Raw genomic sequence first — 23,332 nt, 5'->3', positions numbered from 1 at the left:
AAATACGTGATTATGGGAAAACATTAATTAAGTAAATAAAACATTAATTAATTAAAACATATTAAACGTACAAAAACAGCTAATAGAAACACATTTTTTATGAAGCTGTGTATTTGTTTTATCAATATGTGCATATATATATATATATATATATATATATATATATATATATATATATATATATTTTAAAAAAAACTTTTCTGTACGTTAAGATATTCACGGTGTTAAAAGTGAGAAGAGCCAAGGGATCGGAATCCCCCTATACATTCTGCTGCAAAACTAATTAAAAGATAAAATGTGTACTTATCAAGTTCTTATACTGTACAGCAACGCCATTAACCTCAGAACCCGAATCAACGGCATATATTCCGAATGAGCTATTCGGAATATATGACGTTGATTCGGGTTCTATATTAATTCTCCAAAGGACGTTCCAAAAGTAATGCCTCCTATTTTTATTCCGCCTGAATGCATTCTTACGATTACTAAATTTATGTATTCATGATCTAGAAGTTTCATTTCTCTGTTGCAGATATTGACGGTATGAGACTTTTAAAAAGCAACTCTTGTAACGGACGTGCGTCAAAGGTAGAGATGCAGCATTAAAACTTTGACAAACATGCATTGAGAATGACGATGACTATGTAGAAAAATAAACTCTGTAGCATAAAAGGTTGATCGTTCCATTATTACCACTCCCGTCTTCGTAGCTCTTCAACATTTTTAATAAAAAAAATAGGACACTTCACTTTAGAGCTACCTTCGTATCAATTATTTTACATAAACTTTTATTCTGAATTTTTTTATAACATCTCCACCTTACAAAGGCACAGTGCCACATTTGATGTAGGGGGCTGCTATCAGGGACACAACTTTCAGGGATACTATGTAGGGAGTTGAGCAGCAAGATATCTTTTCACATTACACTTGAACTTCTGGATGTCAGTACAGTTGGGAAATCAGGGAATTCCAAAGTCTAGCAGTTCTGGGGAAGAAACTATTAAAGTAGAAGGCTTTCTTACATCTAGGGAACTCTACTGTGTAGGGGTGGGGTTTTGCTGTTTGTCGAGGGTATTTACGTCAAGGGGGCACAAGGGCTTGTAGTTCATCGGAGCATCCAGCATTCAAATACTTGTAAGACAGGCAGAGAGATGCAACATTTCGTTGATGGGACAGACGTTGAAGCTTAGTTTAGGACCTATGGGGTTGGTACTTTATTAACCCTGTTTAGAAGTAAGAGACTAGTAGCAAATGCATCAGTCCAAATGTGACAGCAGTACTCGATGCATGGGCGAATGGTGGCCTTGTAGAGGTACAGGATACTTTCAGGCGTAAGTAACTTTCTAGAGAGAGAGCCCACCTTTCTCGCAACAGCCCTGGCAATGCTCTCGATGTATCTGTTCCAACTCATGTTCTCTGTGAACGTTAAGCCGGGCAGTTTGAACGAAGTACTTCCGGGTAATGTGTCGTTAGCCATAGCTATTGATGATTGAGAAGGTTTCTTGTAATTATTAAAGGAAACGAGTTTAGTATTACCACGTACACTGATACATTTAATCATTATTCATCATTAGAGAGGTACATAAGTGATACATTCACGATTTCGTTCCCATGAATAGCTACACTCACACGTCGTTATATTTAGTGAATAAATCTCAAGTTTAGGTAAATTATACAGACGAATAAATAGCAATATGTGTCAGATATAACCATTTCTATCAATTATGTAATGCCTGTTGACATAATAATTTATAAGGGTTACTCAAGTAAAAAATAATTTTTATTAAACACTAAACGATATTGCACTATTATCATGTACGATGCTATATCTTCATTAGGTTCATGGCATATCTATTGATTCATTTGTACTAATAAAAAGTTTTAGAATTTATACATATTGTGATTATGAAGCACTTAAAAAAATTAAGGAACCCACGAATGAAATTATTTAGTCAGAAAGACTGGATGAGTCTACATACCAAACTAGTGTTTTAGAAAATACTGTGGCTGTTGTGCGGACTACAGCCATTTTGGAGTTAAGTAGCGCTAAATATGAGTTTTTTTTTTACATTTTAATATTTTTTGTAATAGATTTTTTAAGGTAAAATTTATGCAAAAATAAACATGCTTTTGGTCAAATTATAACAAAACTTTGTCTTCAAAATCCTAAAAATCGTAATAAAACTGAGAACGATATATTTTAGATTCATATAATCATGTATATGCATACAAAAGACGTACAAACCAATGAAACAGTTTCCAAATTGATTTCTAATCGAAATGTGTATTTTATAAAATTCTGAAAACTTTTAGTGAATTTCTGAAACTTCAAATTACCATATTTTTTTAATGCATAAAAATATCGACTTGATTTTTTTTTTTTTTTTTTTAGAAATATTTGTGATTGTATCTAGTTTCGAAATATCTTCATGGATCTACCATTTAAATAACTTCATTTTCAGAAAAGGGCGCTCCATAGTCAACTGTGCGTCACTATACTTACTCCATGGATAAACGTGCCATCATAAAGAAAGAGTCAAAATAACAGATTGAACTCTGGTACTTATTGAAGATTATAATCTTTATTTATTGTAGTTGCAGGTTTATTATTGTATCGTTAGCCCCGGATATAATTGAAACAAAGCCGTGTGCGAAATGACGTCACAGCAAGGAAAAAGAAAAAGACTATAAAAAGGAGAGATAGCACATTAGAGAGGACGATCCCCTTAGAGACGTTACAGCTATAAGAATTTACGCATGGCTGGAGAATGGGGAATAAAGACCTTTTCTTAAAACTTGAGACAGGACTTAAAGTTCTTTTCTCTTTCTTATTTTTTCTTTTTTTTTACATAAGCATCACCACTTATCAAGGCCAAGAGGCCACTCTAGGATAATGGTTAAAGAGTGTACAGTAGTCAATTCGACAATATAGTAATCGTTAGTAATGGAAATTCGGTAAATTTGTTAACTTAAGTGAAAGGGCTCATCAAGAACTAGTCTACGTTGGACTTGAAAACAACCATATTGTAGTCAGCTGGAAAGCAGACAAACGGAAGACAGTTCCACAGATGTGCAGTTCTAAGAACGAAGCTTTGTTCATGGAATCTACGTTTAGGTTTAGGCACAAATAAAGAATGGGGAAATTTATTGATAGTATTTTCAGCTATACGGTTTTTCTCGTAAAAGTTTGGCGAGGAGGGACTATAGATTGGAGCTCAGACGAGCATTAGCCATGAAAATAACGATAAAGCACAAACAGGATTGCAACGTCTCTTCTGTGAGAAACAGGTTGCAGGGAAGAGAAAAGGGTCACAAAGTCTATTTTGAACTCTGTCAAGGCAGGATAATTCCTTTCTAGCAGCTCCTGTCCAGATGTGGCAACAGTACTTCATCCTTGGACGTATCTGGCTCTTATATAGATAGAGAATTGCATCAGCAATGAGATATCTACTGGAGCGATAGAAGCATCCCATCATTTTTCCAGCGACCTTGGCAACAGATTTGATGTACGTGTTCCATTTCATATCATGCGTAATGGTCAAGCCCAGAAGTTTGTCAAAACATGGATCCCCCCCCCCCAAGATGAGAGCCATTCATTTCAAATGTAGTTTTATTTTTTACTCTTGACCTCGTCGGTATGCAGACGGTTCACACATCGCATTACTTTTGACATAATCAAAATTTACATGAAATAGGAACAATAATACAAACAAGGAGCTCAATTCCACACAGATCCCTTTTCTTGGTATGATCAAAAAAGAAAAGAAAAACAGAATAACAATATATGCAAAGTAGTTCGTCTTCGTATTGTTGTCGTGTTGACTTCCTGTGACCGAGAAAGCGATTTGCATGACAACTGAATTCTTCGTTTTGTTCTTTGTTTTTTTTTTCCTACTGAGAAAATGAAAGCTATTTTTTTTTATTTTGCTTGTTTGTTCCGTTTCTTTTTATTCGGATTTCTTTTTTGATGTTTGATAACAAAGACGAGAAGTAAATTTGATACAATATATTTGTTGACAATGCCCTTGAACTAGAATCGCGGATTGCAATTATGTTTTTGTCTGTTGTTTAACTATCAAATGATACGGTTACGCGCGCTAACCAAATAAATATAAGCATCATGAGCCTTCACCGATTTTAATCAAAACACGAGCGAATAGAAACGTGCGCAACGCTTATCTATTGTTTTACTGATATGTCACAACTTATCAAGGCCCGGGAGCCACTCGAGGATAAAGGTTGAAGAGATCGTCAATTGGACTAGAATCGCATCCTCGAAGGAATGGTGAGCAAATAAGTGACATGGACAGAAAATTACTTAAGAGGAATTGATTATTGCAGCAAACGGTTCAACAAGAATTTGTTTACATTAGACTTGAAGAAGACCACGTTATGGTCAGTTAGGGAGCAGATTCGCCGTACCTAGTTTCAGAGATGAAATGTTCTTAGAAGGAAACTTTGTTTAATATAAGTTTCGTTTGTTTTTTAGTACGGGAGGAGAGAACGGAAAATTATTAGCTGTGGTTGTAGATAGACAAGGTCATGTTGTAAACTTGTATATAGTTTTATAGGGAGATATTAGAGATTCGAACTGAGCCTAGCATCTACCATAAACATAACGGTAGAGAGAGAGAGAGAGAGAGAGAGAGAGAGAGAGAGAGAGAGAGAGAGAGAGGAAGGCAACACTTTTCTGTGTGGGAAGGACTGTAATAACGAAGAGAGACCATCCCCACTAGATTGTAAAGTCGATTTTCTGCTCTCTCAAAATCGGAGAGGGTAATTCGAGCGGCATATCCTCATATATGAGAGAAGTACTCCATTTTAGGATGTACATGGCTCTTGTGCAAGTAGAGGACTGAGTCAGGTGATTAGCTTCCTTATAGAGCGGTAGAATGGCGCAAACATTTTTCCAGCGACCTTTACAATAGATTTGTGTAAGTCTTCAATTTTCAGGTCTGGAGTGAAAGTCAACCCTAAAAGCTTATCAAAGACGTCAGATTCCTCGAGGGAGACTATTCATTTCAACTGAGGAGAAATGACAGTCAGAGCGTCCGTGGTGAAAAGATAGAAGCTTTGTTTTAGCAGCATTAGAAGTAAGAAAACACCTTTTCTCCCGCTGCAAGAAAGAGATCCAGCAAAATCTTCATCTCCGATACTTTTCGATGATATGTGATTCGGACATTTGTTCGTCAACATTTTATAGACCTTTCAACGAGAGACGATTCGATGGTTGAGATCACGTTTTTCATATATTCCGTAGCTAACAAATTAATGTCGAATGCCTTTGATATCTCAAGAGCTATTGCCTTAGAAAAGAAGTCTCTATCGATATATACACAAAATCAGTCAGCACGTCAGCTGCAGATCTTGCAGAATGAACTACGTATTGTGTTGTTTGTTACTTAAAAGACTGTTTTCGTTAACATAGTTGAAACGATTTGATTTATAACAGAACAACTTATTCAAAACGCACAGAAGATGGTCTATACTGGAATCCAGATGACCGGTCTCCTATCTTTTTAAATATTGAACAGAACAATGAAGTTTTTGGGGGTCATGGAAAGCATAACTCCTTTACCCATCGATTGAAAAGTTTTGTAAGGATAGGAGCTATTTCGGGTCGCACTTTCTAAAGTACTATGATCGGCATATAGTCTTGTTGGCATCTAGGCTCTTGATTAGTTTGACAACACCATGGGATAGTTATTTGTATGTCACTTATCGTTTTTTTTTTTTCGATCGTAGGTAGGGATTCTTCTGCTAGTTCACCCTTATTACAAAAGGTGAAATTTGCTGAAATGTTTTTTGTTTCTTTCTTTAAATTATTTTTTGTAGAAATGCTAGCTTTACAAATACTGAGGATATCACAGCTGATTCATTTATGATGTTTTAAATATAGACCTTATAATAAAAAAAGAATAATTTCAAATTATTTTTCGTAGTATTGAAAGTAAACAGATTTGTTTCCAGCTGAGATGCCAAAAGATAATCATTTTATTAGCCTGGCGTAAACAGGTACTTCAGTTACTTATATATATATATTTATATATATTTGGTTTGCTAGTAGTAGTAGTAGTAGTAGTAGTAGTAGTAGTAGTAGTGAGAGTTGTCATAGCAACGAAGAAAATAGGATACAATGTTGATTTATATCTGGAATCACAATTAATCGCTAGGGTATTAATTGTGACTTATCTGTGTTCAATCTACCTTAACAACGGAAACTTGGGACCCTCTGCTGGGATCTCGCTTACGATTTATGACATTTGCAATATCAAACTTATCTTAACTGATCTTTGTAATTAAAAGCTTATGGTCATTGGATATTACGCATCATCTACGTCTTTATGTATTAATAATTTGTCTGTAATATAATTTGTCTGTAATATAATTTGTCTGTAACATAATTTAACATAATAACATGTAACAAAGACAAACAATGGGGAAACAATATTTTACAGAGGAGAATGCCGGATGTTACGGGAAAAGTCGCAATCGCAAACATTGTAACCATTACTACTACTCGTATTAGTAGTAGTATGAGTAGTAGTAGTAGTAGTAGTAGCATATGGAGGAAGACTATGATACGTTCAATACCCCCAAGGGTTTATGTCAAATTAGTGACAATTATGTCCAATAGTTTTGGAGCTTATAAATGAATATTTTGTTTAGTGTTTGCAGCACCTCGTCCTAAAGTTTATTCCTTCTTCGCTGTATTTGTGGCGTTGGTCACATGATAGTGCCAAATCTATCCGGCTAATAGGTCTTTACTGAAAATTCAAGATAAGTCATAACCAGGGTCCGCCGTTCCCTGCTCGTCTCTGCCTCTGCATGTCGCAAGCAAATATTCAGACGCAGAACCGCAAATCAATGAAGTGAAAATGACAACGTTTCTTTTGTGCCATTTCTTTATGTGTTCTGGGCCAAGTCTTCCCCAACTTCGCATGCAACCGCTGAGTATTAATGTTCTTGGTGTCGACGATAAAAAACTGCTCTGATAAATAGTTAGTTTCAAGATATGCAAACGAAGAAATGATTTGCTGTGACCAATGAGGAATACTTCATGCAGACCAGACTATCCCAAGGCATGTTAGTTGCGAGCTCTGAGTAGAAGTCTCACTTGTTTAATATCAAAACACCAACCGTAGTAGTAGTAGTAGTAGTAGTAGTACGGCATGCGAACACACAAGAACTACCAAGGGTTATTCATGTCAAATTTGTTGCAATTCTGCAAAATAATTTTTATTCACTTATGCCACATTAGCTTTTGTTGGATTTTTATACCGTAGTTCGTGCAAATATGGCGAATATTTTTGAAACTCATAAATGACTAAAAAAAACATCTAAATAAGACACTTTCAAATGGTATACACTCAGTCTAGCTATGTTCTCAGCTTCTAGAACCCAGATATAGTTTTCAAAATTATGTTTGCCGTATATAATAGGTCTGTTTGCCTATTACATGTGGACATTGTTTAATTTTGTTGAAAAGGTTTTAGTTAATATTGAAAAATCCGAAGACAGTGCAATACATTTTAGTCGATTACGTTAGCAAACGCTTTATTTTATGAAAAACTAGTAGAAACGCCTGACGTTGTTCTGGAATTAATGAATGACGCTGTGTCCTTTTTCGCTCGTGACAGCATATTACTTTTTTTTTTTTTTTTTTTTTTTTTTTACTCTCATATAACCCTTGCATATAATTGAAAGAAATTGGCATTTTTTTTAACTCTCACAGTTCGTGTTATACATATGGTTGGAATTTTATTAAAATCAGATATACGCATTAGAAGTTTTAAGGGTTCCATCTTAACTGACTTGCTTCAACCAATAGCTTTGGTTCTTTTTATGGAAATTGCTGTAGACAAGACGTGAAGTCATTTGGTGTAAGAATCTGAAAAAATACTATTACAAAGTCAGATAGATTATGAGCCAGAAAACAGCAATTTTTCTTCCTTTGCCAGAAATATTGTTCATGGAATGTGAGGACTAAAGGACAAAAAAGGGAAACGAAAGTTATGAGATTTTTTAGAGTAAACTCAATGTCCGCTTTTTACCTTCTTTAAGATATAGGAATTTCCTGTTTTTGTTTTGCTTTTTTTAGATAATCGTTTTTTGTTTTAGTTAGCACCTTACGTTAGGGGGTTTCATGTCTTGTCTGGGGCGATTTCCATTTTAAAATAATATACAAACACTTTTATCATACAGTGAATATAAAAAAAGGGTTATCTGGATCGTGCCATGACATTTTGTTACGCCATGTCGTTGCATAATGTAATGACGTCATTAGTACCAGAGAAATTGACACTTAAATGCTTCATTACAAGCATATGGCGATTAAAACATTTAGCCAGCGTTGCCCGGTAACAAATAAGAACCGTTGAACATCTTTATTACCAGATATTTTCTAATTCTATAATTTCTTTTATTCATCCAGTTATATATAAAATAGAGTAGTCTTTTTGTCAAAAGTAACAATAAGAGAGAGAGAGAGAGAGAGAGAGAGAGAGGGGGGGGAGAAACAGAGACAGGGACGATGTTACACGTTTACGAATATAAAAATCGACCATTGAAAAAAAAACGGTGCGCATTTTATATCAATAAACACACTCATTACCCGTTGGGTCACAACTATGATCGCTATTCATTCTCCTTTGGGATTCATATATAGACATATATTTTTAAGTCATTCTATTTGCATGAGCAAAAAGAAGTCTCTTTATTTTGCATTTTCGCTGATAAAGGTCGATGGCCTTCTCTGAAATAATATCTCATTGATAATACAGAATTATAAAGATTTGTTATTTTTCAACCTGTTATATATATATATATATATATATATATATATATATATATATTAGTTTTATTTATACAAACATTAATGGCTACATATGTGCATACATGTTTCTGTAATCACCCACGTTGGGGGATTACGTCTTCATGCCAAGAATTACCGTCGAAAGTGATATTTCCACCAAATACATTTTCCTATTTCGTTTATCAAGTTAGAATGCAACCTGGGTGGGAGTCATAAAAACGGTGAGAGGATAAGTGAGGTCTTTGAAGATCTTTTTCATTTCCCTTTCCCCCCACCCAAGCTAACTTTTGTTTTTTTATAGCATAAGGTACTTGAGAATTTAGTTTTTTGTCTTGGAGTCTGTAAATTAAGAACATTAGCTATGGTCAACTAAGTACTAACCGGTGCCTTTTAATCTACATCCACCCACACATACATGCAACACACACACAACACACACATACACATACACCGCCACACACACACACTCACGTTAATACATATATTCAAAAGCGAATCCATGTTGTACGCTTTTATTTTACTCACAACACACGTACTGAAACTAGGCAATAACTCTAAACTACGCAAGAATAAAGTTATAATTACAATAAGGTAAATAAAACAAAACAAAAAATAAATAAAATTAAATAAAAATAAATAAAAATAAAATAAAATTAAAACAAATAAACAAACAAAATATGAATAAACATAAAACACGAAAGTTATCTAAACCCCACGTACCTATATATATTAATATATCAATATACTTATAAATGCCTACACTTTGCTACACCCGCGCATATATACACACACACATACAGACATACAGAGACAAATAATGGCATTTTTCTTTACTTCTGTAGCGTGGTAACCCCTTCATATATGCAATAGTATGCCACTACACTCCAGACGGGTGTATATATATATATATATATATATATATATATATATATATATATATATATATATATATATGCCCACACATACACACATACATATATATACATATATATATATATATATATATATATATATATATACATACACACACATACATACATATATAACATACATATAAACAACATTCGGACATCCATACATTCTTGTAATCTGTAATCTATATTGTTACAACAATCATATACGAGACAGCCTATTCTAATAGTTCAGAAATATATATGCATATACATACATATACATACATACACACATACAAATACATCCATATACAAACATACACACAGATATATAGATACATATATATATAAATATACAAACATACATGCATACATAAAATACACTTCTACATAAATACTCACACAAATATAGACATTCAGACAATTGCACTTAAGGGAACAGCGAGGATACTAAAAAGAGCTCTCGGTTGGTTTCAATAAAAAAGCGGGGCAATGTTGGCAGCTGGTTTGGCTGCCCCATACCCGGCATTACAATCTTCAAAGGAAGAAAAATAAAAAAATAAAAAAATAAAAAATATACATGTACCCCGCCACCAAATGATACATCTAAAGTAGAAACAGACATGAATACATTTACTATATAAATTCCCTTATTTCTATCAAACTCCACACGCATAGTTATATTTCATGGCCCACCTGCTTGTTACATTTTCCTAAGCTGTAGGTTTTTTCCGTAAAAATTTATACTACGTAAAAATTTATATTGAATTCAGCATGAAGTTCATAGGCCTATCTTCATATTAAGCAAACACTCTTTCGATTGTTAGGCAGATATACATAAGATGTATAACAATACAATAATAATATATAATAACACATGACAGAAATCAAAGTATTTAGGTTATACAAACTGAGTATACAAGCTTATATATTGTAGTACTTACCTTCATCTTTGTTTATTCACCCTAATTTCCTTATCCCCTTTTCTTTCATTCCCCCTTCATTCCTTACTTTCTTTCATCTATTTATTCATTCATTCTTTTTTTTTTTTTAATCAATTTTCCTACCCGGGTATATAAAGATCTTATATCCATACATGCATACACCCAAAAATACCCATATGCATACATTATTACGAGGTTCACCCAAAACAATCTATTACGCGTTTGGTTGAAATATACCTTCATACAGGTACTTATTTAGGTTAGTAATATTATAACTGCTTGATGAAGTAGAATATTAAGCGACTTACGTAATCCATACGGGTATGATCATAGTTGCGACCTCACTTATATATATATATATATATATATATATATATATATATATATATATATATATGCTTATCTATAACTACTTCATTTACTCACATAAAATTAATATACGAAAGTATAGATTTATGCGTAAACTTTAAGTATTCACTTCAAAAGTGCTCAATACGTAGGTAGAGCTAGTTAGTAATTTATAAAATATATATGGCGATTAAGCTACACTGAATATTCGGCGTTTCATCCACTCTAGGATTCGTCAGGCTTATGCGCGAATTCTGTGGTTGTTTCTCGTTTTTATATGGTCCTCTTCTGTTGAGGATTTTAGTTAGCCAATCAGCTTTCTAGTATCCATCGCGCCCCTTCCTATCAGCCAATAGGTATGTATTTTATTGAACAAAGGATCTGTTTTAGAACTAGGTTAGTGCTTTAAGGCAGACCTTTTCCTCCTTTTTTTATATATATAAATATACATATGTGTACACACATATATGTACATATATATACATATATATATATACATACATATATGTGTGTGATCGTTTGTGTATATTCATGTTTATTTAATTTATTTATTTGTTTATTTTCTATTGTTTTTGTTAGTTTTAATGCTATTTTGTATCGCTATCTTAGAGTAAGTTTTATTTTGTGAACACAGTTATTTGCTATTTCTCTTCTACAGTTTAATAGATTTTTGGGTTCTTTAAAGTACAGGATAGCAAATTTTTCATGAAGGCATATAGCAAATAACTATGTTCACAAAATAAAACTTACTTTAGGATAGCGATACAAAATAGCTTTAAAACTAACAAAAACAATAGAAAATAAACAAATAAATAAATTAAGTAAACATGAATATGCATAAACGATCACATACATATATGTATGTATATATATATGCATATATATGTGTGCATATGTGTGTACACATATGTATATATATATATATATATATATATATATATATATAAAAGGAGGAAAAGGTCTGCCTTAAACCACTAACCTAGTTCTAAAACAGATCCTTTGTTTGATAAAATGCATGCCCATTGGCTGATAGGAAGGGGCACGGTGGATACTAGAAAGCTGATTGGCTAACTAAAATCCTCAACGGGAGAGGACCATATAAAAACGAGAAACAACCACAGAATTCGCGCATAAGCCTGACGAATCCCAGAGTGGATGAAACGTCAAATATTAAGTGTAGCTTAATCGCCATATATATTTCATAAATTACTATATATATATATATATATATATATATATATATATATATATATATATATATATATATATATTCCATTTTCACCCCAAACAAGGCACACACAGTGCCATTTTGATCTAAGAGGCTACTATCAGGGACATAATTTGCTGGGTGCTATGTAGGGAGTTGAGCAGCAAGATGTCTGTTCACATTACACTTGCGTATCTGCATGTCAGTACAGTTGGGGAAGCAGGAGCCCGGAAGGGAATTCCAAAGTCTATCACTTCTGGTGAAGAAACTATTAGAGTAGAAGTTCTTCTTACATCTAGAGATCTCTACTATGTAAGGGTGGGATTTTGCTGGTTATCCATGAGGGGATACAAGGGCTTGTAGTTCGTCGGAACATCCACCGTTAAAATACTTGTAGAACAGGCAGAGGGATACAACATTTCGTTGATGGGACAGAGGCTGAGGCCTAGATGACAGTTCAGGAACTATCAGGTTGGCGACTTTCTTTTGAACATGTGCAGGACCAAGAGACTAGTAGCAGATGTGTCAGCCCAAATTTGACAACAATACTCAATACATGACGAATGGTCCTTGTAGGGGTACATGATACTTTCAAGCGTAAGTAACTTTCTAGCATATATATATATAGCGCGTAGTGGTTAGGAGCCTTATTGTCAAACAGGCGGTCGGGTTTCAATCCGGGCTTCAGGTAGTTGCTTGTCTAGCCGCACTGATGAGCTGTGAAAAAGCGAAACAGTACTGTATGTGGATGACTATATATATATATATATATATATATATATATATATATATATATATATATAGTGTGTGTGTGTGTGTATGTGTGTGTGTGTGTGTGTGTGTCATATAGGTGTATGGTGTCTAAACGCAAAAAAAAGATTAAAAAAAGGATGTAGAACATTCAAATGCATGAGATTTTTATGAAATTCTAACAATAGATATTAGACATCAATTAATAAATATTCCTATTTAATTACCTCCCCACGAGGGCAGACTAGACATAAGGTCAGTTTTTAACATGGGGAAAATCTAGCCTCCCCAAAAGGAGCGCTCTAGATAGGAACAAAAAATTGTCTCAATCGTGAAGGATCTCTCCTCCACTGACCGATACAGAAAAGGTGAAATGCAGCATCAGAACAAATACTACACTGTGATCTTGACCCAAAGGCCAAGGAACTGTTAATATTAAAGAGTTTCTAGCGAGCATACTACGAGTGCCACTTCTCACTTGGAAATTGTTTAAATATTTCAGATTTGCTTTGAATTTGTATTCATAGTCATTGGACATCAACTAAGCAAGGTTCCCTGAATTTCAATAAATTGTTGAGATCCCTTTAATTTTGGGCACTGTCTAGAATCAAAACTACGAGGGGCCTTTTTTAACGTTTTACCACCTATTTTTTATCTTGCCCGAATGGATCAGAGGGGATTGCATTGTCATAATGATTGAACTTAAGCATTTATGTCCTGAAAGTTTTATCTCCCTTTTGCAGATAATGACGGTGTGAGACTCTAAAAACGCAATCCCTATCATGGATGTATGTCAGAAGCAGAGACGCGTCATTTAATTCATCCGAAAAAAAAAACTGGACCTATTAACGTTAAGCGGCAACTATTAAACGTTTACGTGTCTAATAGGGGAGGTAAACCAAAGTACGGTAAGTTTTAAATATGCACTTTTTCTCCATTCCTGCTCCCCCCCCCTCTTTCTTCCTCTGTCTCCGCTCGTCCCTTTCTCACAACCGGCCATATGCCACGGTCACATAAAAGAAATGCGAGAAACGAAATAATTTATGTTACTTCATATTAAAAGGCATTTAACAACGCGTACAAAACAACAATACTAACAAGTACATTAGAAAACGAAATCAAATTATCTGATGTTATTTCTTTCTTTAAAGTAATGTTAAGACACATCGTTGTGAGTTCATATGTGCATAATAACCAATGTTTCTTTTTATTTCTTCTTTCCTTTTAAAGCTAATCGTTCTTTCGGTTTTTTTTAATAACTAATTATTACTAGCGGGACCTGTGGAAATTCCACAGCGGACTCATTCATTAGTAATATATTGGTGTTCAGCGTAAATGGAGACGCTCTGATATTATTGTAGCTTTTTTTTTAAACTGCAAAAGTATTTATCTAAGCTCGATCGTAAAGTACGCTTAAATAAGATATTTTAATTCTTTCAGATTTCGTACATATTATTATAGAGGTAATGTTCTATCGATTTTTATATATTATAAAGTTGGGGTTTCAGAAATAAAAAAAAAAAACAAATATACGCATATGAATTGGGTGCATCAGCTTGAATAGAAACCGAAACCAAAATTGATGAAAAGAATAAATGTGTAGATATATATAACTTTACTTCCTTCAGCTGTAATCGAAACCGAAACTAAAAGTTATGAATGGTTCTTGGTAAAATTATTTATAACAAAAGAATAAATAACTTGAGTGTCATCAGCTATAATCGAAATCAAAATTTATGAAGAATTATTGGTATGGAAGTCCATAACACATATAAGATCGAATGCAAGCGTGAGACACACACACACAAAAGAAATACCACACACGCTATCATATTAATATATAAATAATTGCTCAATGTCTGCATACGTATATCTTTTTTGTTTTATTTTAATTCAAAGTTTTCAGAAATCAAATATTAATTCCTTCTGGGGCTAACACTTGGTTTCTATATGAGATACATAGATATTCACCTGTTACATTAAATCAGTGATTCCCAACCACTGTGCCGCGGTAGATTAGTGTGCCGCGGAATGATTACTGGTGTGCTGTGAAGAGATAATAGCTAGAAGCCATTTAATTTCATTTTGTTCAATAAAACATTTAATTTCATTTTGTTCAATAAAACATTTAATTTCATTTTGTTAAATAAAACATTTAATTTCATTTTGTTCAATAAAACATTTAATTTCATTTTGTTTAATAAAACATTTAATTTGATTTTGTTCAATAAAACATTTAATTTCATTTTGTTCAATAAAACATTTAATTTCATTTTTTTTCAATAAAACATTTAATTTCATTTTGTTCAATAAAACATTTAATTTCATTTTTTTCAATAAAACATTTAATTTCATTTTGTTCAATAAAACATTTAATTTCATTTTTTTTCAATAAAACATTTAATTTCATTTTGTTCAATAAAACATTTAATTTCATTTTTTTTCAATAAAACATTTATATTCATTTTGTTCAATAAAACATTTAATTTCATTTTTTTCAATAAAACATTTAATTTCATTTTGTTCAATAAAACATTTAATTTCATTTTGTTCAATAAAACATTTAATTTCATTTTGTTTAATAAAACATTTAATTTCTTAATCATGATGATACCATTGAATTCCAACTCGAAATCTTACTACAATTCTACTCTTTGTACCTTTGCGAACTGGAAATGTCTTACCTAAAAAACAATATTAAAAATAAAAACGTGAAAGACTTTAAAATATTGGAGAAGAGTTAAGTGTGTGTCTCTTAAATTCGTCCAAAGATTGCAGTAGTAGTTCAAAAGCATCATCGATATTTATCATTATTATTCTATACAGATATTGGATATAGGATATGTTGATTTATGTGAGTGAGAATTTTCCTTATATAATCTCTGTTTTATGATGATGATGATGATGATGATGATGATGATGATGATGATGATGATGATGATGATGCGAAAATTGGCAAAACCTCAATAGTGTGCTGCCATGTAAACACGGTTGGGAACCACTGAATTAAATTCTCCTTTATCTCTCAACTCTTGAGTTAGCAAACACGTGGAGAACGTTAATTTTCCTCTCACAAAGTGGCAAGTTAACAGTGTTGTAACTAGTGTTGGGGCCATTAATCGGCATCGACAAAATCAGAACTTTTGGGGGTATCGGAATCAGTATAGGAATCGGAAAAGTGTTCATATTTTCCGATACTAAAAACGATTGTTTTATATATATATATATATATATATATATATATATATATATATATATATATATATATACAAGTAAATTTTTGGTACAGCAAAATGGAAGGAGGAATTTCAGAGGAAACATAATTTAATAAAATTTGAATACCAAAAAAAACAAGAAACGGGCAGGTGAAATTATTAAAATTACCTTAAGGCCTTATCGTCTGACCCTCTAAGAGGAAAAGTCAGAATGATAAATTAAAAACTAAGAAACGAATGAGGGAAGAAGGGAATTTGGTTTCAGTTGGAAGAACAGTGAAAAAAAAAAATATCTCACTGTTCAGGTGGTTTTAAATCAATGAATATCTCCAACTGATGTTTTAAAATCTTTTGTCTACACAGGCTAGGTCGAGAGTTGTTAATAACTAACGCCTCAATGATATTGAGATGATAGTTCGACCTCGCACTGTATAAAACAGAAAACCACCCATCGGAATATTGATCAGAACACCTATTTATACTCATCAGGTGATTACCAATGGCGGACTCATGAGCTTGGGAGTGCCCGGATGTTCTCGAAACCTGGTGTAGTCGAATATCCCGAGGGATATGTTGGGATATTCTCATTTCTAATCTTTGGGATGTTTTGCCAACGTAGTCAACTTCACACTAACAAACAAATTTATAAACAACAGAATTCTTTTGAATGGTTGGCAAAACATCTTTACGAAAAGAAGAGAAAAAGGTTCGAGTTGTGTAAACTACTCTAAGCATAGTAGCTGGAAAACAACGTTGAGTAGCAGAAGAAATCCTTTTAACAATATGAAGGCCAACAGGGCCCAACCATGGTAATTTTAAATAAATGGGACAACGTGATGGACCAATACGTTTAACACTATTAAATGTAGTAATTTTACGTTCAATAGTAGATTTTATTATATTTATGGGATATCCATTGCTAAGAAAAATATTTGTGATTTCACCAAGTTCCGTATCAAGACGGTTTGGTAAACAAATCATAAGTGCACGATGCGTAAGAGCGCTAATGAGGTTTATTTTTCTAGACTGAGGAGCAAAGGAAAACCAATTAAGATAAAGCCCTGTAAATGTAGGTTTTCTATATACAGAGGTCTCAAACGTAGTACCAACTTTACAAACACGAACGTCGAGGAATGGGACAGAGCCACAGTCCTCAACCTCCATAGTAAATTGTAACGATGGATGCAGGTTGCAAAGAAGACGAAGAAACTGTTCAGCTACACTCCGTGAGGGAAAGCATGCAAAAGTATCATCAACGTAGCGTGTATAGAATGCTGGCTTAGTAATTTTGGAAAATAATTAGTTTTCCAAAAATCCAACGAAAATGTTGGCTAGCGAAGGACCAAGAGGGCTACCCATAGATATCCCGTCAATTTGCCGGTACATAATGTTGTTGAAACTAAAGGAGACTGATTTAGTAGCAAGTTCCATCAGTTCAACGAAAATTCGTTCAGGAAATTGTGGAGATTTTGAGGGGCCACGGTATAGATAGTCAGCACAAATACCAATGGTTTCATCCAAAGGTATATTAGTAAAGAGACTATTAATGTCAAAGGAAGCCAAGAACTCGGTATTTTTAGATAAAGATAATTTTTGTATCTGAGACACGAATTGAAAAGAATCCGAGATACAATGGACCGAATAAAAAGAAAGCACAGGTTTAAGAAGATCAACCAGCCATTTCCCAAGTTCGTGTTGTGCAGAACCCAACATCGATAAAATGGGTCGCAAAGGAATGTTAGGTTTATGGACCTTGGGTAAACCGTACATTCTAGGCCTTTGAGAGCCAATGGGTCGGATTCTATCATAAATCTCCTTAGAAATAAACCCGCTTTTATGAAGTTGAAGAAATCTTTTCTGGATTTTTATTTTCATACGAAAAGTGTCATCATGGCTTAAATCACCCAACCGGAGAAATTTATTTTTATCGTCCAAGATTTGTAACATTTTGGAGATGTAATCCGTTTTTTTTATTTTATTATTTTTATTGATTTAAAACCACCTGAACAGTGAGATATTTTTTTTTTCACTGTTCTTCCAACTGAAACCAAATTCCCTTCTTCCCTCATTCGTTCCTTAGTTTTTAATTTATCATTCTGACGTTTCCTCTTAGAGGGTCAGACGATAAGGCCTTAAGGTAATTTTAATAATTTCACCTGCCCGTTTCTTGTTTTTTTTGGTATTCAAATTTTATTAAATTATGTTTCCTCTGAAATTCCTCCTTCCATTTTGCTGTACCAAAAATTTACTTACATATTTTCGAGGTCGGTACAGCTCACAATTTATCAAAACGTTAAACAAAGTTATACGTATTAAAAATTAGTTAATCGTTTTGAAGTGTAGGATGGAATTTCTTAAATCTTGCCGCCTAAATCATGTTGCTCCCGGTTATATCTGTCATCGTATTTCTAAAATTAAATGTAGAAATACATTGGCAGTTCAACGTGTTTTCCTACAAGATGAAACCCTGTTTAGTTCCGATACATATAATTCGTTACATAGTAAACACCTTTTACTTTGGGCCATGGTTTGGAAAAAACTATCTTTCTTTGATAAACTCCGTTTTTCCAAGTTTTTATCCATTGGCGATAATTTTACCCGTAATAAATGTACTTCTTCTTATGATAAATATTTAAAAATTTAATTACTAAGAAGTTTGGGATTATAACAAATTTGGATAAACATATATTTAATTATTCTTCTCATGTTTTGTCCAATACGGAAGAATTTGTTTTATCTGCTGACTTACAATTTTGCATTCCTCCCCCTTATGTTGATAAAATATCAATATTTAGTGAAATTGAATTATTATATACTCAATTAAAACACCATTCGCCTATCTCTACTGATGAATTAACTAGTGTTAAAATTCAGTTGGGCGAATTAGGTCGGAGGTTTTCTGCCATAAATACTAAATCTAGTGATTTTGTTTGGCAGAAAAATCATTTTGAAGCGGCAAAATTAATTAGGTCTAATCCCGACATTTATCTTTCTCGCCCGGATAAAGGATCGGGCGTTGTTATACTTAACAAAACGGATTATATCTCCAAAATGTTACAAATCTTGGACGATAAAAATAAATTTCTCCGGTTGGGTGATTTAAGCCATGATGACACTTTTCGTATGGAAATAAAAATCCAGAAAAGCGGGTTTATTTCTAAGGAGATTTATGATAGAATCCGACCCATTGGCTCTCAAAGGCCTAGAATGTACGGTTTACCCAAAGTCCATAAACCTAACATTCCTTTGCGACCCATTTTATCTATGTTGGGTTCTGCACAACACGAACTTGGGAAATGGCTGGTTGATCTTCTTAAACCTGTGCTTTCTTTTTATTCGGTCCATTGTATCTCGGATTCTTTTCAATTCGTGTCTCAGATACAAAAATTATCTTTATCTAAAAATACCGAGTTCTTGGCTTCCTTTGACATTAATAGTCTCTTTACTAATATACCTTTGGATGAAACCATTGGTATTTGTGCTGACTATCTATACCGTGGCCCCTCAAAATCTCCACAATTTCCTGAACGAATTTTCGTTGAACTGATGGAACTTGCTACTAAATCAGTCTCCTTTAGTTTCAACAACATTATGTACCGGCAAATTGACGGGATATCTATGGGTAGCCCTCTTGGTCCTTCGCTAGCCAACATTTTCGTTGGATTTTTGGAAAACTAATTATTTTCCAAAATTACTAAGCCAGCATTCTATACACGCTACGTTGATGATACTTTTGCATGCTTTCCCTCACGTAGTGAAGCTGAACAGTTTCTTCGTCTTCTTTGCAACCTGCATCCATCGTTACAATTTACTATGGAGGTTGAGGACTGTGGCTCTGTCCCATTCCTCGACGTTCGTGTTTGTAAAGTTGGTACTACGTTTGAGACCTCTGTATATAGAAAACCTACATTTACAGGGCTTTATCTTAATTGGTTTTCCTTTGCTCCTCAGTCTAGAAAAATAAACCTCATTAGCGCTCTTACGCATCGTGCACTTATGATTTGTTCACCAAACCGTCTTGATACGGAACTTGGTGAAATCACAAATATTTTTCTTAGCAATGGATATCCCATAAATATAATAAAATCTACTATTGAACGTAAAATTACTACATTTAATAGTGTTAAACGTATTGGTCCATCACGTTGTCCCATTTATTTAAAATTACCATGGTTGGGCCCTGTTGGCCTTCATATTGTTAAAAGGATTTCTTCTGCTACTCAACGTTGTTTTCCAGCTACTATGCTTAGAGTAGTTTACACAACTCGAACCTTTTTCTCTTCTTTTCGTAAAGATGTTTTGCCAACCATTCAAAAGAATTCTGTTGTTTATAAATTTGTTTGTCAGTGTGGAGCTGACTACGTTGGCAAAACATCCCAAAGATTAGAAATGAGAATATCCCAACATATCCCTCGGGATATTCGACTACACCAGGTTTCGAGAACATCCGGGCACTCCCAAGCTCATGAGTCCGTGTAGACAAAAGATTTTAAAACATCAGTTGGAGATATTTATTGATTTAAAACCACCTGAACAGTGAGATATTTTTTTTTCACTGTTCTTCCAACTGAAACCAAATTCCCTTCTTCCCTCATTCGTTTCTTAGTTTTTAATTTATCATTCTGACTTTTCCTCTTAGAGGGTCAGACGATAAGGCCTTAAGGTAATTTTAATAATTTCACCTGTCCGTTTCTTGTTTTTTTTGGTATTCAAATTTTATCAAATTATATATATATATATATATATATATATATATATATATATATATATATATATATATATATATATATATATATATATATATATATATATATTAGTTTTACCGGAAGTTTAAATCAATAAATATTTATTATTTTATTACTACCAGCAGTTGAATTTTTTTTTTTTACAATATGTATATATATTATTATTTAAAAAAAAATCACTGCTGGTAGTAGTAAGAAAACAAACAAAAGTTTATTTTACATTATTTGGTATTTCTTTTTATTTATTTGTTTCGGGGGATTTATGCAAATCCCTAACAATAGTTTAGAACATCATAGCTTACTAATCAAGCATGAGCGAAATATTGCCTCATTTCTCTTAAAGTTTAGTTCTCTTTGTGATCAGTAGCTCGCGCCACTTCACGTGGCTTACCTCGTCCTTCTCTATAAAACACGCCACGACTTTTGCGTCTTCTTCCGGTTTCCCCGAGCTGGTAGCAGAGAGAGTACACCTTTTGTTTCTTTGGGGTGGAGTTGTTTGTAGCATTACTACTACATTTCTTAAACATAAAGAAAAATGGATACCACAACATCATATCTTATAGGATGAACAATTTATGTGATTGTCATGTCACTACAAATGATCGCTTCATGTCAAAAGGGGGAACGGAAAGAGAAAAAGAGAAAGATAGTTATATGTTAAGCGGACCTATATATTAATTCAATAGCATGTGTGTTACACCTTTTTTTCTTCCGAGTGACTGTCGTTTAATTGTTACGGCCTTTCATTTCTTGTAATAAATAATTTTACCAAGAATACTTCATAAGTTTTGGTTTCGGTTTTGATTATAGTTGAAGAAACTCAAGTTATATATATATATATTTATATATATAACTATATATATATGTATATATATGTATATGTATATATATATATGTATATATATATGTATATATATATATATATATATATATATATATATATTCTTCATAAGTTTTGGTCTCGGTTCCGATTCAAGCTGATGCACCCAAGTCCCTAATGAAACGCTTCGTGTTTTCCGACGTAACCACAACATATGTCTCAGACAATTTATACTAGGTAATGCATCCACTAGAAAACGTATCCACTTCAATACTTAATAATAATAATTATTAGAAGTTCTCACACAGTTCATCATCAGAAATTACTTCTTCACTGAAATTTGAGTGGTGATAAGGTTTCCCAAGGTCCCAGTTCCCCTTTGCACTTATCTAGTAGAGGTTTGGTTAGTGCTTTATCTCATTGTTATTTCCATACTCTTTGACCCTTCCGGGCTATTTGTTTGCCAACACTACACTAAAATTCTTCAATTTTGCGATTTCAGCATTTTTTGTTTTTCTGTGTGACATTCCTCTATCTTTTTGTTTTACGTTTGTTGCAGTTTATATATGGCTGATTAGCGTTTATAGTTCATGTGGATTAGTTTCCACATTCGAGGGTTTTCCTTAAAATTTCGACTACTTTCAGCATTTTCTGTTATACAGCCTTCTATATTTATCAGCCTTCTTCCCCTTTGTTCATTTTGACGGAGAGTTAATATTGTATTTATGATATTGTAATTATGCATTGCGAATTGTCATCAATTTCCCCGTCTTCTGACTAAATTGCCGAAGTTCTTCTTTCGTCTAGTTTATGAATGGTCCTGAGTAACTTATAACGTGATTGCTTACTGGCAATAACAAGTGGTGTTTACTGGATTGTGGTTAACTGCTTAAAATCATTTTCTTTATTTCAACAGCTCTTTATCCTATCAATTGACCGATGATAAGGAGATATACGTCATCCCTAACACCGACCGGTTTTCCTATTCCTCCAAAAAAAAAACCGGTAACAGTCAATGTCGTCTAATATAATTTCTACTGTTTCGTATTACGCATGATAAATACATCATATTATTACAAACTTAATAATCCCATTGTTTAGTACATTTGGCGAACTTTTGTACACTATCGTCGAAAACGCGAGAAAGTAAGCCGTATTAAAAAGTCAGCCATATTACAAAAAATAGACGAAAAAAAAATACAAAGCTTATTGCTGATATTCCTCCAGATCTGCATAACTAAAAGAACGTTGCCCAAGAGTACGAATATATATATATATATATATATATATATATATATATATATATATATATATATTTATATATATATATTTATATATATTTATATATATATATATTCATATGTATATATTTATATATATTTATATATATATTTATATATATTTATATATATATATATTATATATATACTTATATATATTTATATATATTCATATATATATGAATATATATATATTATATATATATATACTTATATATATATATTTATATATATTCATATATATATATATATTTATATATATATTTATATATATATTTATATATATATTTATATATATATTTATATATATTTATA

The sequence above is a fragment of the Euprymna scolopes genome, chromosome 11, assembly GCF_053919585.1.
Source record: "Euprymna scolopes isolate OS-2025 chromosome 11, ASM5391958v1, whole genome shotgun sequence".
Lineage (NCBI taxonomy): Eukaryota > Metazoa > Mollusca > Cephalopoda > Sepiida > Sepiolidae > Euprymna > Euprymna scolopes.
Note: the sequence above shows the minus strand (reverse complement) of the source record.